This window comes from Eublepharis macularius, chromosome 2 (assembly GCF_028583425.1).
Source record: "Eublepharis macularius isolate TG4126 chromosome 2, MPM_Emac_v1.0, whole genome shotgun sequence".
Lineage (NCBI taxonomy): Eukaryota > Metazoa > Chordata > Lepidosauria > Squamata > Eublepharidae > Eublepharis > Eublepharis macularius.
In genome coordinates, this window is record NC_072791.1 from 226,980,822 (window position 1) to 227,001,129 (window position 20,308).

Genomic DNA, 20,308 nt, shown 5'->3' on the forward strand with positions numbered 1-20,308 from the left:
CTTGCCACACTGGCCAAGGCGAATTCTTTAAGGGCATCAACTTGCAGACACAGACTTCAGTCCCAGGACATATCTCCAGAAAGTATATCTATTAGTAGAAAACGGGCCTTTTTTTCTGGGAAAAGAGATGGTGGAACTCAGTGGGTTGCCAGCATAGGGGGCAACTCCTGGCGGGAGGTGGTGCTCCTGGTACCACGTGCACATGCACAAAGTGCACGCACGCTTTAGGGACTGCGCAATGATGTCACTTTGGGTCAGCTGGAACAAGGGGAGGAGTTTTTTAAAATTTAAATCGCCCTCAGCGGAAATGGTCACATGGCTGGTGGCACCGCCCCCTGATCTCCAGACAGAGGGGAGTTTAGATCGCCCTCCGCTAAACTCTCCTCTGTCTGGAGATCAGGGGGCAGGGCCACCAGCCATGTGGCCATTTTCAAGAGGTGTTGGAACTCCATTCCACCATGTTCTGGCTGAAAAAAAGCCCTGGTAGAAAATGACTTCCGTATCTTCCCCTTACTGCACCAAAAAATGATACTTCAGCAACAGTGTGAATCAACTGGAGGTCTGTAGAGGGGAGAGTCAGTGAATATTCCTCCCTCCTACCCTTTCATTAGTGAAAATTTACTGCAGGATCCAAGCCTCAGATTCGTCTCTTCATTCTGTACTTTTTATCTACAGAAGGAATTTATCCTCTTAATTGCTTAGATAGTTCATCAAGGTCATTTCCTCCCAAAAACTGGATGTACAGTCAAAATAAATATTTCACTCCCTGTTATGACTGTGCAAAGATTTTTTGTTTATATATATCCTGATCTGTTTACATACATATATATATATACTGATTTGTATTCTAAAATGTTTATCCAACCTTTACTATCTTGTGACATGCATTTCCATAACCATTTTTTTCCTGGGATTTCAAGGCCATGTCTCTTAAGTAATCAAAATTGTTCACTTGGACAAATGATGTTTATAACATGTAATCTTGTTGAATTCTGTTTTTACCTTGTTTCTAGATCCCATAAGAGGAATAAAAGGAAAGGGGTATGCTAAAAAAAACTTTGTTGAAATTTGTTTGTTCAGCTGTCAACCATTACATTATAGCTGTAACCCAGTTAAAATATTTTCTCACGGTGCTATTAATGCCCCTCCACCCCCACTTCCATTTTAGACTGTAATCTCCTTGGAATAGAGACTTCTGTGTGTGTTTTTAATGAGGAAACTCTATAAAGGACCATCAGTACTTAAAACATTTCTTCCATTATATAATTGTAGTTCAAATTACTCAGTGTGGGGAAAAAGCATATGGATACTGGTTGCCTTTCTGACCCATCTCTCTGGCCTTCCACTCCACGCCTCAGAATTATGGAGGGTATTTTGCCAGAAAGGACACTTCTGAATATGTATTTTATTTCACTACTTGATATATTCCTTATGAGTCTGGCATTGTTGCATACTGTTCCCATGGCTACACATTTCACTTTATGATATTTCATATGTGCCTACTTGAATAATTGCTTCTTAGATATTGTTTCCCAAGTTATATATGTATTTATTTTTATATTTATTTCCATACATATTTTCTGTCAACATCCCACAAGTGGCAAAACGAAGGGAACAAATCAAAATGTGCTGTCAGATTTGTGTCAGTGTGTTTTGTTAAGCTGGGCAGCAGAGAATTTCAGGCGAGTGTTTTCCTGGGCCGATTCCAGGCGACTAACCTGAAGGCGCTGCATGCCGCCATGTTCCGGATCGCGACGAGGAAAACGCGAAATATCGCGTTTTCTCGCATGAGAAAACGCGATATTTCGCGTTTTCCCCGTCGTGATCCGGAACATGGCGGCATGCAGCGCCTTCAGGTTAGTCCTCTGGAATCGGCCCTGGTGTAGTGGCAGTAACTCATGAACTGAAACAGTGAACAGTGAGAGACCTTTTATTTGAGCAGCAAGCTCAGAATAATCAAAGCTATACAGACAAAGAAACAAAGATACACAGAGGCAAAATGACACAGCTGCAGTCTAACAACTCTATCAGCCTAGGAAGCTGATGAGTTCTCAATCCCATACACATTTTCAGCAGACATTATATAATTCTTTATTGGCAAACAACTGAATCAAGAATTGTGATAAATCACATGATTACTTCTTCTCTTGAGTTCAAATCAGAACCGCAAGCTCACTGTTCCTGGTTTTATCTAACCGCACTGTCTGTTTGGTTGGAAGATCCGTGTCTCTTGTTTATGACAGAACATGAAATTTTCATTCTTTGGTATCATATGTGACAAGCATTTTACAGAAAAGAGAATATGTTATAGAGAAATAAATTATAATAAACCAGCCCCTTCATAGGTTAGGGATATATATATCTACTCCCCAGACCACACCCAGCCATGAAGCTTAATAGGTAGCCTGATCACCTGCCTCAGCCTAAACTACATGGCCAGGGTATGGCAATAACCTCAAAGCCCACATATCCTCCAGGACTCTGAACCAATCCTGGTGATTTAGGCCACATGCAAATATCAGGGATTTTGGTGGCTGTGGATAAGGGCATCAGATTAGACAGACTTTTTATTTTGGCTTTTAGTTAGGATTTGGGGTTAGGTTAGGGAAAGAAATGTGTTTTAGTGAAATAAACCTGTGAAGGGCCCATCAAATCTAGCTTTGTGTGCACAGGTTCTGTGTTCGGAGTCTCTCTGAGGTAAAAACAGCCTGGAACCTGAGTGTAAGCCTGTAAGCTTTAGTAAAGTTACATTGAACCTTAAATGCTGAGGAACACTATCTGCAGAAAAAAAAGAATTTATTCTCCCCTCGGTGTTTGTGTTTTGCTAACTAAGTCTCAGTTCAATGTGGGGGTAATGTATAATCACTGGGGAATTCTTTTGAGAGCCACTTGTACATTCCAAACTGATTATTCCACACTTAACCTTTATTGTAGTACACCTTATTTTCTGTAAATAAATGTTTGTTGTTAAGTTCCATCTGTGTCTTTTCTGTCAAGTCAAAATAGCTGTGTGAAAGAGGTTATATTAAGCTCACAATTAAGTACTGTATTATTGTGTTAAGGTCATAAATAAGAATCCTTTAGCACAAGCTAAAGCTACCAACTAGCCAGATACAAATTTTGTCCCCTTTTTACTGACTGTCGGCAACTGGGGGGGGGGCGGTTAAACAAACAAAAGGAGAAACCAAAGTGTGGGATTTGGCCAGCCATTAAGTCCAGAGGGCAGTTACCTCAGAAATCTCCCTCATCTCTCTCTCTTCTCCTCCCTCCATTTTCTCCTGGTTGCCACCACCCAGGGCTAGACAGACAGACAGACAGACACTTGGTTGCCTAGGGCAGACAATTTTGGTTGCTGTAACTCCAATAGAGGGACAGCATTTGGGCACAACGTAACATGAGAGGCACCACCTACTTCCCCATTGGCATTCAGCAAAGAAGGCTGGCAAGAAAACATCTTCAAAATCATGACCTGAAGCATTTTTTTCCTCCCACATCTTTTTTTTTGGTGGGTGGGGGGGACGTTTAGCCTGAGAAAAAGTTCTAGTAAACTCAGAAGCCTGTACAGTTTTGTGTCATTGTAGCTGGTTCTCGTGAAAATTGTGACATGGATTGTGGTTCATTTTTGATTTGGTACAGGTACGTCTGCAAACAGCTTTTGTAAATGAGTGGTACTTGTTGTTATCATTACTGGCTTTGAGGTTGGCACAAGAGACCCAGTACAAGTACCCTAAAATGGTCTATTTTGGGAATATGGTACACAGGCTCTTACGAAGCACCACATTCATTCTAGATGTAATGGAACCATCTCCCCACCCCCACCCCATATGCAGATTGAAGAGCCAATGGGATGAAGTAGTTAAGTGTGTTAGACGAGGATCTGGGAGGCCCAGGGTGAAAAACCCAGTCTGTCGAGGAATCTTGCTGGGTGATCTTGAGCCAGTCGTGCACTCACCACCTGCCCTACCACATAGGGTCATTGTGAGGATAAAACAGAGGTGGGGAGAACAATGTACACTGCCCTGAGCTCCTTGGAGGATGGGTGGGATAAAAAATGTATTCAATAATGCCAATTAACGAATGATAAAATACCAGGTTTTGCTGAGATTGGAACCACATGCTGCTTAGCCAAAGGGGCAACTTGTTGAATGACTGTCACTAGTCTCCTCCCGCCAGGAACGAAAATTAGGATTTTTAGGATTGTAAATTTCCTCTGTGAATTGCACAAAACAGCCAGGGTAACCAAAATGGCACCTCCAATGTTTCACAGATGAAAATGGCGCCCTGTATATTCTTTCCTAATTGTATAACCCAATGCAAGTCCATACACAGGAAAGATACTAAAAGAAATTTGGAACGTTTCCCCTAACAAAGCTGTATGCAAAACGTGTAGTGGTTGTACAATTATTAACAATTCTTCTCTTTGCACCAACTGCATTTTTTTCTTCATTTTGCTTTCTTTTTCTTTCTCTTTTTCTTCATTGCCTTCTATATTCTCACATTAAGTATCTATCTTTTTTCAGAACTTCCTTTAAAATTGCACTCATCTACTCTACAGTTCTCTGCCGTTTGATAAGGAAAGTTGCATTAGTGAAATGGCCATAACTTTTTAGATATTTCTTTTTTTTTTTTAAGGAAGAATATTTCATCTCATCAGCTGTGCCAGCATTTCCTGCAGGCCGTATTAGGATCTCAGCATTTAAACCCCCACAATGCCATGAAAACTCATTGGGTGGCCTTGGGCCAGTCACGGTTTCACAGCTGGAGCCTAGCCTACCTCACAGGATTGTTGAGATGATCAAATCGATGAGAGAATACCAATGTGTGTGGTCCTGAACTCCTTGGAGGGAAGGCAGGATAAAAATATGACAAATAAATAAATAAATCCTGCTGCGTTTGACTATACGTTGATGCCCCATTCATATACTGAACATCTTCTTGAAACACAAAGAGAAACAAACTAAACCAGAAGAAAGAGAGCGGCTGTGTGAAAGTATCCTAACCCTAACCTTAACCCCTACTAGAAAAGAGCCGTTGAAGTACAGGGGCGGCTGGGTGGTATGGGTTAAAAAGTGAGTTCTGAATAAAGAAATTCCCCTCCCCATGACGTCACTTCTCTGGAGTCCCAAGGATTGTGTTTCCAGCACAGTCAGAATTCACTTTTTAAAGATACAGCCATTGATTCCTCTTATTCTCTTCTTTTCTCTTTTAAAAGAGAGGTTTCTTTTTCATTTCTCTTTTAAGAGAAATCAAGGCAGCTTTTAGTATCTTCAGGCCTTGCAGTTGTTTTATGTTATATGCCCCAGGTTGGTGCTCCGGCAGAAGGAGCAGAAGGTTTGGGAAGGCATAACCTGCCTCTGAGCATCTGCTAAGTGAAATGCTGAAATTTTGCAGATCTTCCTCGTCCTCTCTCTGAGAGAGCCATGACTGGCCCAAGGTCAAACACGTCTCTCCATATTAGAGTCCTGCCACTCTTAACCACTACACCAAACTGGCTCACCAAACTGTTCCTTTTGTTTCCATGGGACAGAAAGAGTGAAGGGGATTGGTAGGGGGAATAGGGTTGCCAACGTCCAGATGATGGCTGGAGATTTCCCGGAAGAACATCTGATCTCTAGACCAGGGCTGGATCGACAGGAGGCAGGGGGGGGGTAGTCTGCCCCTGGTGCCCCCAAATAGGGGGCACCGGGTGCAGCTGCCAGGTGCCGGGAGCGTGCTGGAGCTGGCGGCGGCAGCACGCTGGTGGCTGAGCGGAGGGCTGGGAGTCTGCCCATGCCATTTGCCTGCCCCAGGACAGGGAGTGTGCGGCAAGCCAGCTGCCCCATCAGCGGGGCAGGTGAATGGTGTGGGTGGCCTGGCAGCCCTCCGCTCAGCCACCAGCTGCGCTGCCAGCTGCGCTCCATACACCAAGGTGTCCAGCTTGCCACTCAGGTGGCACGCTCCTGCTCTGCGTAATGACATCACTTCAGTGACGTCATCACGCAGTGCCGGGAGCACACACACACTCCGTGCGGGAGGGGGTGGAGGCCAGACTTGGGTCGCCCTGGGCGCCAGCAACCCTAGATCCAGCCCTGCTCCAAACTATAGAGACCAATCTCCTGGAAGAGTAAGAGCCTCGTAGCGCAGAGTAGTAAGCGGCAGTACTGCAGCCCAAGCTCTGCTCAGTCACGACCTGAGTTCGATCCTGGCAGAAGCCAGGTTCAAGTAGCCAGCTCAGTGTTGACTCAGCCTTCCATCCTTCCAAGGTCGGTAAAATGAATACCCAGTTTCCTGGGGGTAAAGTATAGATGACTGGGGAAGGCAATGGCAAACCACCCCATAACAAAAGTCTGCCAGGAAACCGTGATGTGACGTCCCCCATGGGTCAGTAATGACTCGGTGCTTTACCTTACCCCTGGGAGGAATCAGTTTCAGGTGAGTAGCTCTTTTGGTCTGCAATAGAAGAGCAAACTTCGGCTCCTGTAGCACCTTACAGACCAGCTAGATTTCTGACGATGGGAAATGACGATGGGAGCTTTGACTCTAGACAGCGCATCCCCTTGAAATCTCGTTGGTCTTTATGGTGCTAATGAGCCTGGCACCTTTGGAGGGTGGTCTCCCTGACATTATCCCCCACCGAGGTCCCTCTCCTCCCCAAGCCCCGCTTTCCCCAGGCTCCACTCCCCAAATCTCCAGGAATTTCCCAGCCTGGAGCTGGCAACCCTTGGCCAGGAATCCGGCATGCACCGTCCTTGCGCTGCAACCAGGAAGCCTTGCGCTTTTCCGGCTGCGGCTGGATCCCCAGCGAGTCAGTCCCAGGGTTTGTGCCGCTGCCTGACCTCCCAGCGGGCTCCGATTAAGCACACCGCCCCCCCCTCCCCGCGCCCCCCGGCGGCCGCCTCTCCCAAGGCGTGGGAAAGAGCCAGGCAAGCCCGCTGAGTCAGACGCTGCTGCTGCTGCTGCCGCGAACGGGCCATCGCCGACTCCAGGGCCAGTGCAAAGGTTTGCGCCTCGGAAGGCTCCTTGCGCCTAGACCGACGAGGCTGTTTCCGAGCCAGCCGGCGAGGGGGAGCGCAGCGGCCGGCGCGACGTTGGGGGCTTGGCAAAACAGCGATAGGAAGGATTTGCAGCTGCCGGAGAGGAGAGGAGAGGGAAGAAAGAACAAACTCTGAAGGTAAGGATCGGGGGCCGTCGGGCGTCTTTTCAGAGCCAGACGCATTGCAAAGAAATGTAGCCTCTCCAGTGTCCGCCTCCAGCCTGCGTGGCTTTTGCGCGTCGGTTTCAAAGGGGAAACGCTGCCTCTCGTTTGGCTCGTGGCAATGCCAGCCTGTGCAGATAGTTTTATGCCGGGCGCCCGGTTGGTGTGCAATAGAACAGTAGGGTTGGAGTCCAGCAGGCACCTATGCAGAGTTGCGCCAGTGTAAGCCTATTGACTTAGCCCGGAGTAACTTTTGATAGGATTGCACTCTAACAGTGAAGTCCTAGAAAAGAGCAAGAGTCCAGTAGCACCTATAAGACTCACAAAAGCTCATACCCTACTACAAATTTCGTTAGTCTTACAGGTGCTGTTGGGCTCTTGCTCTTTTCAACTGCTACAGACAATAAAATCCCAAGAAGAGTTACTCTAGTCTAAGCCCATTGAAATCAATAGGCTTAGACCGGAGTAACTCTACTTAGGATTTCACGTCAAGTGAGCAATTCTAATCAAGTCTATTTAGGGTTCTACTCAGGTATGTTCAGTGGGGCTTACTCCCAGGAAAGTGTGCTCAGGACTGCAAGGTATGGCGGGGCAGTGTCGCGTAGTGGTTAGAGTGTCTGAGTAGGCTTTGGGAGAGCCGGGTTCAATTTCCATTTTGCCAAGAAAACTTCCTTGGTGACTGTAGTCCAGTGACACGCTTTCAGCCTAACTAGCTTCACAGAGCTGTTGTGAGGATAAATTGGAGGAAAGTTGTCAGCTGCTTTGTGTCCCCATTAGGGGAAAAGGTGGGATATAAATGAAGCGGATAAATAAATATTCCCTTGTATGCATTCAAGCTTATTTATAGCCTGCCTTTTTTGCTGAGACTCAAAACAGATGAAAGAGTAAGGAAGAAAGGGGAATGATGGACTTATGCAACAAAAGACAACCGCTGAACAATGGAATAAGGCTAAGTATATAAACACTCAAAGGCGATGTGAGCAACAACGGGAACAGCAAATTACTGTGTACTCAGATTTTAATTATGACCTCCAAAAGCTGGCAACATGAGCTCTGTTGAACCGATGATTTGTATAGCCACAAATCACTCTCAAATGTTTAAATATTGGAGAGGAGTTTGGGGTTGGGTGCCACTGTTGTGAATAAGCAGATGTGGAAGGGGTCAAATTCTGGAATTACCGTATTCTAGATAACTTCTGAAATGGGAGGCATAATCCAAACAAGTGATAGATAACCTGCACAGCCAGTTCATCACACTTAAACTGCCGGAAAGGACAAACTGCTGGTGACTCTTGTGTAGCTTCCAGGTCTAACATGGTCATATGATCAGACCCTGTCAGTATTACCTTCTTATGACGAAATCCAAATGATGAATTGCTACTGGGCTTAACATGTACCGGAAATCCTTCATGACGGGAGTCTGTGCCATTTGCAATGTGCTGGTATCATCAGTACATGACATTAGCAAAGGAAACGAGATATGAAAGAGATCCCACACAACATGAGTCAGTGCTCTGGAGAGGGGTCATAAACTTACTTGAAAATAAATGGAAAGATGGAAACTCTTCTCCCCCTTATGTTTTTATGTAGAGTGGGGTATGTTTAACTGTCAGCATATGTAGAAGGGACAGGAATGGGCTACCACCAGGATATCCTATCTAAAATAATGATATAACGGCACAAGGTTAGAAATTGTGGTGGATCCACCAAACACTGTAAGAAGGCTTCTTGCAACCCAAGTGGCTATTCCTCCAACGGAAGGGCCACTTAAATTGGAAGACTTCTTAGAGTGGAAGAGGCCTTCAAGCTTTAGGCAAAAGGAAAGATAGAGGATACATATTTTAATAAATAAATAAAAATTACCTTTGCTCAGTAGAGTGGTAGGATAAGGGCTGGAGTCACGCATAAGCCATTTGGGTGAGTTCTTGCAAATGAGCTTTCCTTCTTACACTCACTGGCTCCAACCCAAAGAAAGCTCTTTATGCTCAAGTCCCAAAGATGTCCATTAGTTGTGCCTCCATGACCAGATTGATGTAAGACTTTATTCTCCAGGAGAGTGGAAAGCAGTATTGCAGAGACACCTTCTGCTCCTGCCAGGGGGAGAATGAAATTTTGTAATACTCCAGCTGCTGCCAGTCCTTCAAAAACAATCAGGTTGTAGAGGCAGGCAATGGTAAACCACTCCTCTTAGTCTCTTGCCTTGAAAACTCCAGCAGGGGTCACCATAATTCAGCTATGACCTGCTGGCACTTTCCACCACGCACAGTACAGGACATGTGTATGCATCGCTCTTTGACAAGGTTTCTTCTCTGAGAGTCTCTCTACACAAGACATCTTACATGGGGACGCTCAAGTGAAAGATCTTCCACTTGTGCTCCCATTGTGGATACACATGCACTGCTAGGGAGACAGAGGACACTTGAATAGAAGACCAGACAGAAAGGAAGTCACTTGAATGTCCCCATGTACGATGTCTTGTGTAGAGAAACTCTCACAGTGCATTTCTAAGCAGAGTTACTTTTTTCTAGACTTAGAAAGAAACAACAACTTTGCTTAGGGCTGCTGTGGCAGCCTGAAACTCTTAATATAAATGAAATCTGTCCAGCATTCAGAGGGGAGCTAGGCATTTGCTATGCCTTTGGGATAGAAGGCTGAGATGTTTAGTTATCTTTGTAACCTCAGTAATTCTCTTTTTGTCCCCCGTTTGCTTTGCAAGCATAGAACCCATTTGCACCTCGTTTACGTGCATGCTCATAAATCAAAATATTTTCCTCACATTTTATAATAGCTTTAGATGGTTCCTCAGTGGTGTGGTTGCCAGGAGAGCTTCCCCCATGCTAGCCTCCTGCATCACGGAGGTAAGATCAAAGTGAGAGCCAGTTTGGTGTAGTGGTTAAGAGCAGCAGGACTCTCATCTGAAGAGCCAGGTTTCATTCCCCACTGTCCTCCGCTTGAAGGCAGCTAGGTGACCTTGGTCAGTCACAACTTCTAGGAGCTCTCTTAGCCCCACTCACCTCACAGGGAGATTGTCATGAGAATAATAACACACTTTGTAAACCCCTCTGAGTAGGCATTAAGTTGTCCTGAAGGACGGTATATAAATCAAATGTTATGATATTATTATTACTAAAATCAAGTCATTGCATTGGATGTTACTTGCCAAAGTAGTACCACCAGCACCTAGAGAGTTGTAGTGGTGGCATTCTCACATGATCTACCCGTTCAGCATAATATGGGCGTGATTACTACAGCACAAGATCCAACTGCAGGAAAGCAGCAAAGACATGGGAGAGGTGACATGTGAATAGGCCTGGAAAAAGAGCCATCCTCCTGGCTCTCACGTCATAGGCCCTCTGTATGAAACATATCTAATCAAATCCAGTGGCAATTGTTCAGAAGAAAGGGTCTCTAAGATCATTTATCTTACTCTTTGCAATTGACTGGCTGAGGAACTTCAAAGCAGAGATTTTCGTGGATCTACTTTTTGAGTAAGTGTAATGAGCCTCATGCAGAAGGGAAGGTGGCATAGTATAGCCTGATCTCATCTCAAAAGCTAAGCAGAATCACTACTTGGATGGGTGACCACTGAGGAAGACTTTACAGAGGAAGGCACTGGCAAACCACCTCTGCTTCTCACCTTGACAGCCCCTTGCTGGGGTCGCCATAAGTCATTTGTGACTTGACAGCGCATACACACACACACACACACACACAAATGTGGGACTGTGCAATGGGCTGCCTGTTCTTGAACTTTTGCTACCATTTTTAATTGTTTTAGTCTTGCACCATTTATTTATTGCACATTGTATTGTATTTTAAATTTGGATGTGATCCACTCTGAGCCTGCAAGCAGGGAGAGCAGACTATAAGTCAAACAAATAAATAATAATAAATAAAGAGCCCCGTAATGCATCTGTGTAGGTCCAAGGCATCATTTCTGCCACGAATAGCCAGCAGTTTGTTTTCAAGGGCTGGTTACCTTTAACTGCTTTACTAGGAAGGGCTGTCAACCGATTATTCCGGTGTGGATTCCTTATGTATAGAAGAGAGTGTGGAATTGTAGCAAAGTCTGCCCATCCAAAGACAACTCGCTCCAAAGTTGTCTCCATTATATCCTGGAACCGGAAGCCCATTTCTAGCCTCCTGCTGAAATTGCCAGAGGTATCCTCCAGTCAAAATCTTTTTGATTACTGCGCCATCTGTATGCAATTTCCTGACTACTTTAAGTAGACTTGTTTCACTAAAAAGGAAAAAAAGACTCTCTAGGGAGGAAAGAAATAGATGTGCAAATACATATTTTCATAATTCAAATGTTATTTCCTAAGAGAAATGAAAATACCTTAAAGCCCTTTCCCAAGTTACTAAAGTCAATCTAAGTTCAGCACAATATTTATCCAACACTAACTGCTGAGCAAATCTGAATCAAAAATATTGTTTTGAAAGAGAAAAGCCTCCTCACTTTCTCCTTAGGGAAGGAGAGGGGCTGTGGGCGGCTCAGAGTTAGAGTATCTGCTTGGACTGCAGAAGGTCCCCAGTTGAGCTCCTGGCATCTCCAGTCTGCATGATGAGGTAGTAGGTGACATGAAATACTTGAGCCTAATATCCTTGAGAACGATTACTAGTTTGAGTAGACAATATTAACCTGGATGGAGCAATGACCCGATTCAGTATAAAGTAGCTTCATCTGTTCACTTACATGTATGGTGTGGGATAAGTTGTTTTCTTTGGGCTCTGTGTGTGTTATGTGCCATCAAGTCGCCTCCGACCTATGGCGACCCTATGAAGGAAAGACCTCCAAAATGTCCTATCATTGACAGACTTGCTCAGATCTTGCAAACTGGAGGAGGTGGCTTCTTTTATTGAGTCAGGCCATCTCGTTTTAGGTCTTCCTCTTTTCCTATTACCTTCTGCTTTTCCTAGCATTATTGACTTTTCCAGAGACTCTTGTCTGCTCATGGTATGACCAAAGCCTTAGTTTTTTCATTTTAGCTTCTAGGGAGAATTCAGGCTTGATTTGATCTAGTACCCATTTGTATTTCCTTTGGGCTACTTCACATAAATATGTTCAGCTTGTGATGGTAAGCAATATCCAGTGGCAGCTTGCATGTATGAATGGCCCCTCACAGATAATAACACAACAGACAGAGTTTTCAGTCCTTCTTATATCACCCCCAGTGCAGTGTTTGTAAGAAGAGGGCACTCACACATTCTGCCTTCATTTTTCATATAACAATAATTTGGTGTAGAGATATATGTCACGTGTCTCCTGGGCTTGTCAGAATGCATATCAGAAGTATCGGGGGGGGGGGCGACACTGAGCAGCCTGTCACAGCACTGAAACTCTCTCAGGAAGTTTCTCAGGGGAAACTGGAAATGAAAAATGCAAAACCACAGTTTAAAAAAAATACTGTGAAGCACAAAATGTTCCTGCTCTAGGCCCTGTTTATTTTCCCATATCAAAGAAGAGATGAGATTGCTTTGTGGGTGAAAAGTGACTTCTTTATGCTTGGATAACAAAATGCACAAACTGTTTCTTTAATAGGTATTATTGCATCAAGTGAATGAGATACTTTATAGGTTTAATACCTGCTAAGAGAACATTTCACACTGTAACAAAAGCATTTCGACCATTCCCAAAATGACAGTTTCGTCAAAATCTGATTTCCAAAGAGGAAAAGACACAGCATCCCACATCAGTGGTTTTCATTCTGCAACTTCCGTTCACCCAGCAGGCTTCAAAGGGTGTAACTCTACCTAGGACTGAATGTTTCATTATTCACAACTGTCACAAGAAGGAGATGTCAGCCACAGTGCTATTGAGTGGCCCTCCCAGCTCCTGCCACCAGGTCTTGGGGTGGCAGAAAGAGAGGGTATCTTCTGAGTCGGGTAGTGGAACCTTTAGGTTGACCAAAGATTGACATATTCCCATACTATTTTTGTATGGTACAACTAATAGACAACAATTATTATAGTAATATCTTTAAAATATGAAGGGGGACCCAGTTGAGTTTGTTTTTCTTAGGAACCCCATTCAAAAACATCATAGTTTTTAGAGGTGGGAAAATGACCCTTGGCCAAGTGTTCTGTATCTGTTGAATGCAGACTGCTTGCAATGAGGCCATTCATCAACAAAGCTCCATATTATGTGTTGAAGGACCTCTGATTACCAATGGACAATCAGTGAAATGGCTATGGACATGATAAGGTTGCCAAGTCTGGGTTGAGAAATTCCTGGAGATTTTGGGGGTGGAGCTTGAAAAGGGTGGAGCTTAGGTAGAGGAGAGACTTGAGCAGAGTATAGTGTTGTGGAATCCACTTCAAAAGCTCCCATTTTTTCCCGGGGGAACTGATCTCTGTGGTCTAGAAATCAGTTGGCTACAGGTTGGTAGGTGCCTCTTTCATAGGTCTGGTTGATAAAAATGAGCCTTCCAATGGTGAGGAGGAAGCACTGAGTGGCAGTAAGATCACAGTGAGCTCCATTCTGATCGTCCCAGACTAGTGAAGTCCAGGTTGGTGAGATGCCATGGGTGGAGTTGCCAATTCAAAAGGTAGCATCCTGCTTGACTTCCATAAGGCTAGTCAAGCTTATGTCCAGATGGTCACCTAATTCTCTGGGACAGAGGTACCAATCGATACTACAGTTTTAAATTCGTCTTCTGGGTTCCAGACAGCAGCGGCTACTTACTACCTGCCTGGAACATTTAAAACCTTTTAACTTAAATTGTATTTGTGGTTACACTAGACTTTGGCTGTGTAATTATATCCATTATCTTTTTTTCTGTTTCTCTTTTTACTGTATCCTTTTCTTTATGCAGCAGCCACAAAAGTGACTTATCAAAGTGACAGCACAGGAAATGGAGACTCCAGTGTGACACAGTGACACTTGCCAAATTTGTCCGGAGTTGGCTTACGGCCAATTCGAGGGCTTTTCTTTTGCTTTGCTTTCCATCCAGCTTAAGAAACAACAACACAATAGTAAGGCAAATGGCTTTTAAAGTTTGGTCCCTATGGAAATGTGTCCCGAACAAAGCAGAGTAAGAAGGAAATTCCCAGGGTGTGACACTACACGAGGCCAAAGGGCCTTTGTTATTGTTTCTCACTAAGGCATGCATAAAAAGTTATAATTCTTCAGAAAATATCTGCACGTTGTTTTCTATAAATGTAGACACTGAAGTAGGACAATAGCGCTGAGTTTTCTGTTTTACACTTGAAAGAGAAGAACAATCGGGGTTGTATTGCCACCTCGCTGGCCCGTAATTTATCTGTGTAACCCTGAGAGATAACATCACAGGGTGCTTATGTGCTCCCTCCTTCCCTTGTGAGCGGTGAAGAAACTGCGGTTTGCTTTAAACCTTGTTTGGAAGGGAAGCCCAGATGTAGCAAGAAGCTACATTTGGTGCTAAAAAAAATCACGGATTGATGGCGTGTCCACGTCAGGGCTCATTCACATAGTTCCATGCTGTGGGTTTGGTGTTACAATGTCTGAACCAACAGATACTTCAAATCACTTTGTCATGGTTGAGGACAGCGGGTTAAATGTCTCTGTTCTGTTTCGTACAATTTTAGGATGTAAACTTAATAATCAATTAATAATTGGGGTCATTTCATAGAAAAAGAGCTGCAGGTACTCATTAGCATAAATCATTAGCATATGCCACACCCCTTGATCAGGCCAAAATGGCCAGGATTCGGCTGCTGGCAGATGAGGGAGTGTTCACCCACCTGGCAGTGGCCCAATCAGGGCATTTTGGCCACAATCCAGGCTGAAACAGGCCCAAAAAGGCCCAAATTGGCCATTTTGGGCACATTTTGGCCTGGATTGGGCCCAAAACAGACCAGATCGGGTACTGACCCAATCCTGGTGGTTTTGGCCCTGACCCTAGCCGAAACGGGCCCCAAATGGCCAAAAATGGCCCCCGCCCAGTACTGACCCGATCCTGGCCATTTTGGCCCCAATCCAGGCTGTTTCGGCCCCGATTGAGGCCTAAATGGCTCAAAATGTTCAAAAGTCAGGTGGACGGGGCCACCTGACTGTTGGGGGAACTGCCAGAATGGAAATTCTGGTGCATTCTCCGTGGAAATGTGTTCTGATTGAGATCCAGCATGGTAAAGTGGTTAGAGAATCACAGTATGATCTAGGAGACTGATATTCAAATTCTCACTGTCATGGAAGACCGCTGGATGATCTTTGTCTAGTCACACATTGTTCAACTAACCCACCTCACAAGGTCATTGTGAGGATAAATGGAGGAGATGAGAACTATATAAGCTGCTATGGGTCTCAGCTGGAGAAAAAGCTGAGATATAAATGAAGTAAATAAATAAATATGCTTGTCCATGGCTGCTAGCATTTGAAAGAGAACCGCACTAATACTCTAATTCTAAACTCATTTACTTGGTTTAATTTAAAAAGCTTTCGAGATTAAGGCCTAGAACTGCAGTATGAAATTCCACTCTCTTCTTTGACATCTTTTTCTTCTGTTTTGACAACATTCAGACATTTTCAGACAATCTGGATTTTTGTCCAGATCTGGCAAGGAAAAAAGAAAACAACACTGTGAGACAGAGAGAGAGAGAGAGAGAGAGAGAGACTGAATGAATAGAAGATGTCCTCAGAGAAGAGTAACAGTTAGGAGACATGGCCAAGACTGTTGGCATTCACATTCTTCCTGGAGAATATACTCACCCAGTCCAGCTGAAGAGCTCAAAGCTGAAGAGCTCAAAGTAGGATTTCATGCATAGGTGCTACGAGTAGGCCTGTACATGAAACTATGTACATCAAATTTGCAGTGGATAGCCATGTTGGTCTGCAGTAGAAGAGCAGGATTTGAGTCCAGTGGCACCTTAGAGACCAACAAGATTTTCAGAGTATAAGTTTTCGAAAGTCAGAGCTCCCTTCGTCTGAAAATCTTATTGGTCTCTAAGATGCCACTGGGCTCATATCTGCTGTGTGCATAAAGAAGTGTTATTTGTTATCCCTTGGCCAATGCAAGAACTTGAGCTGTGTGCCTGCAGTGGTCACACATTCCCCACAACAGCTGATCAGCACTGGCCCTGCTTATCTGGCCATACCATGTGCACGTGAAGCTGGGTTAAGGTAACTGAGTAAACAGGGCAGCCAAACATAAAACCACTTTATGTGTCCTTCTTCTACTCAGTGACATGATTTCTCTGGAATACATTGTTATTAAATCCCAGTTTTCTGCCTTATGGCGGAATGCAGATTTTGGTTTAAGTCGTTATTGATTGCATAAGAGCAGAGGGAAATCCAGATTGATCTTATCTGTAGTAGCCTCCCTTCCATGCCCCTCCTGTTCCAAGTGCTGCAACCCAGTAGGAATTTGAGATCAGGCAAATGAGTCTTAAAAGCAATTAAAAGACCTTTCTGTACTAACTTGTGCAATGTAGCAAATGTGCAACTAATGATTCCACTTTCCAGGAATGCTTTCTCTCTCCTGTCCTTCCCTGCCTTCTTTCCCAGCAAAGCATACCTTTAAGGGAATAAAAACATTGTGCAATTTTCACAACACTAAACGTGTTCCCTTTGAAAACAAGACAGGTTCTCCCAGAAATTCAGTTCCTTGGTCATTGCTGGTGGATTTATTCCATTAATGCTCTGTCTATATTTTCAGTTGCAAATACTTTGTAATAACAAATGTCCGTTTGCAAACTTCAGGACAGATAATGAAGTCTGCTAGTTAATCTTCTGCTAGTTAAAATCAGCAGTTTCCTGGGGAGGTAGTTTGCTTTAAAAATTTTAACGTGAGCTGTTATGTTGAATATTTGTTAACAAGACACTCCTACATTAATAACTGGTTTCTGCTAATTTCTGCTTCTAACTACATATCTAGGAATATTTGTTCCCAGAAAATACCTTTTGAAATCAGTGCTGACTCAGTTGCATCATGAAACCACGTCTCACTTTCAGAAGACAGAAGATGATACTTATATATTGATAGCTTAGTAGGCTTGGTAGAAAGGGATTTTGTGTTAGTAATGCAGTCTAGACATCTGACCAAAATTATTTGTTCTAGAATTAAACCATCTGTGTTAACCATGCAAAATAAAAAACAAAAAACCCTTGCAGTAAAATACAGTCATGTAAACCCAAACAAAACTATGCAAGAGAAATGTTCCATAAGCAAGGAAGTCCTTGAAATTTGGGCTGTCTGCAAAGTTGAAGACAGTAAGTTGTAATGAGAATGAAGTGAAGAACTAAGTCCATCACCCTGAGTTCCTTGGTGGAAGGTCAGATAACAGTGCAATGGGCAGATTTGAACCTTCAACTCTGAGTGTCTCTACATGACACATTTTACATGAGGATGCTCAAGTTTAGGGAGACGCAATGTTAGCCAGGAAGCATAGTTTAAAAAAGACAGAGCCACCTCTCTACATGAGCCAGAGTGATTGCTCTTTAGAGGTTTTGTTAATTTCATTTTTGCCTCCCCAAAGGGGAGGTGAAATTGACAGAGCCCTCAAGGCATGAAAATGAAATTAACAAACCCTCTGAGGAGCTCTCTCTGCTGGTTCTGTGTAGAGAGATGAAATTGACAGAATGTTTGGCTCTGTCTTTTTAAACTACGCTTCCCAGCTAACGTTTCATCTCCCTGCACTTGAGCATCCTCGAGTAAGATGTCTCGTGTAGAGAGACTCTCTGTTTGATCCCTAATCCTTTTCTTATTTTGCTGCTCTCTCTAGATCCACCATTCTGATCTCTTGTTCCACACTCTGCTTCCACTTACTTTGAACCAAAGGAACTAGTTAGTTTCACTAACACCTATTTCATTTCCTAGTTCTGTCTTCTGGTCTGGCTTCCTGTTTCATATGTTAAGCCATGGTTTAATTTTCTCTCTATATCACTTTCTAAAATTATTTATTCTGACTTCTCAGTTCTTTAACTTCTTTAATAAGTTAAAAATGAGTAGGTATACAGAAAGAGCTTTTTTGCTTTTTCCAAGTCAGATTCCTTGTTAGTCTAAGCTAATAAGATCACTTACTGCCATTTCCAAAGAAATGGATATAAACCCTCTTGAGAAACGCAGAGCCACTGCGACAGGCAGCACAAGCAGTAAGAGAACTCGTCCGAGATCCAGTTAGTATTACATAACCAAATCCAGAGCATGAAAATCTTATGAGTAACAGAGAAGAGAGGGCAGGTCAAGCAGGCATGTTTGAACAGAGCAAAAACAGCTCCCAGGGGTGTTTTCCAAGTCCATTCCTCTGAAGCCAGATAAAAGTGCCGTGTGAAGAATTGTGTGAAGAATCCGGGGAGGGAGGGGGTTAGATGTTCACTTTTCACAAGAAATAATGAGGCTCCCGGCCGTCAGCGCTAAAATCTATATTCCCCAAACCTTCAGGAAGGCAAGTGCCACCAGGCGGATGACTGTGTTGTAGCCTGTCCAGAAACGTATTATTCACCCTCTGCTGGTTGCTCTTCTTGTCTTTGTTTGAGTTCCAAGATTTCTGCCTTCCTTCGCTGCTCTTCCTTCATCTCCTGTAGTCTTCTGTCTTCTTCTTGTCTTTGGATTTCCTTATATGTGTGGCTTCTGGCCCAGGGTGTAGATTCCAGAACATGGCCTTCTGTTTGACAAGAGGTTCTCTTACATGGGCCTAAAGCTAATTTATTCAAGTACTCTGTGGTTTTTACATAGTTGTCTTCATCAAACATCTGTCTTCTTTGCCACTGTTCTTGCCTTTGTTTTTCTTCAAGTTTTTCAGCTTTCTCTCTTTGAAATACTTTCTTCTTCAAAAGCTCTGCTTCTTCAGCCTCTCTCTTCATACTCCCATATTCTTCTTTTTTCAGCTTTTGCTAGTATTTAGACTGGATGTGCTCAAATTGCTGTTTTCACCTCACTTCAGCCTCCGATGCTCTCCCACCTAGCTTCTGGAGGATTAAATTAATTTGTCCTGGTCTGTGCTGCTCCTTCCACTTCTCCAATTCTTCTAGTTTTTTATTAGCAATTCTCTGCTAAGGTTGGGTGTTATCATGACATATGCATCCTGAGGCGGCTGATGCACAGGCTCCTCTGGCCCCGGGACCCCGCCGCTCTCAAGCCCACCGGAGGGAGAGGGAGAGGCAGCCGGCAGCCCACACCCATAGCGCCCCGCTCTGCCTCAGCTCATGGTGCCACTGCAAGTCTCAAATGCCTACTTCGTGCCTGGCTCGAAGTAAAACAAAATGAAACCCTTTAACGACTTCTGATTTCATTGCATCCACAAGGCTAGCTTTCCTGTGTTATTTCCTCTTTCTTTCTGATTTTTGGGGGAGTTGTTATTGATTCAAATGTTGGCTTTCTCACACCATAACAGTAGCAATCAGATCAGATGATCCATTGTCAAGATCTAACCATTCTTAAACATTCACTCAGTAAAAAAATTTTTAACAGTAATTCCTTAAATATACAGTTCATGAGGTAGAAAATTATGAAACAGCTCATTAATTAATAAGTGGATAATGAGAGACATGCATTTATTCCTAAATTAAGTAATCCAGAAGCTACTTTATGTGTACCTTCTTGTGGCACTTCTCCAATATAAAATCAAATTCAGCAGTTTGTCTTTAGATCAGAACTCTAACATAGGTGCCATCCCAAAACCTTATTTTTAGGGCACCCTCCAGGTAAATGTCGCCTTCTTTCTCTCCATTGAGGGCCCAACTATGGCTGCCCCAAGTCCAACCCATGGCCACCAACACCATTTTAGAGAAGAATTTGGCCCTTTGAAAAATGCCACAGTGGCCCTGTCATGATCAGGCCTGATCAGGCCTGAGGGCCGAACAGGTGATCTTGTCCCCTCTGCACACCTTTTCAAGTACCACAACAGTCGTGGGGGGTTATGTTGGTGCTTGAAAAGGCACATGAGGGGAACAAGATCGTCTGGTCCCTCCTATACCACAGGTTTGATCAGGATCGGGCCCCCATGGCATTTTTAAATGACCAAAGTCTTCTTTAAAATGGTGTTGTCAGTAACGAGTTGAACCCAGGGCCACCATAATATCTCATTTGGCTCTGACAGAACAGAAAGTCTCTGCTTAAACTGCTTCCATACACTTATGCGGGGGGGATGCTTCTCCCATGGCAAGGACTGAGTTATTAAACGTCTCCTGGGTCTCCCTTGGGTAAAGGTTTCTTTTGT

At 43.9% G+C, this 20,308-nt stretch overlaps 1 protein-coding gene and 1 pseudogene across 2 annotated transcripts in view; one reads left to right on the forward strand and one right to left on the reverse strand.

Annotated features, from left to right (window-relative positions):
• The first annotated feature begins 6,898 nt into the window (after positions 1 to 6,898).
• Positions 6,899 to 20,308, forward strand: part of TFPI (tissue factor pathway inhibitor) — a 74,467-nt gene continuing 61,057 nt past the window's right edge. For both annotated transcript variants that reach the window (XM_054970153.1, XM_054970154.1), the window contains exon 1: positions 6,899 to 7,150. The gene's annotated coding sequence lies outside the window, so the exon portion shown is untranslated. The remainder of the gene's footprint in view (positions 7,151 to 20,308) is intronic.
• LOC129323613 (epithelial-stromal interaction protein 1-like) lies at positions 7,006 to 19,272 on the reverse strand (annotated as a pseudogene).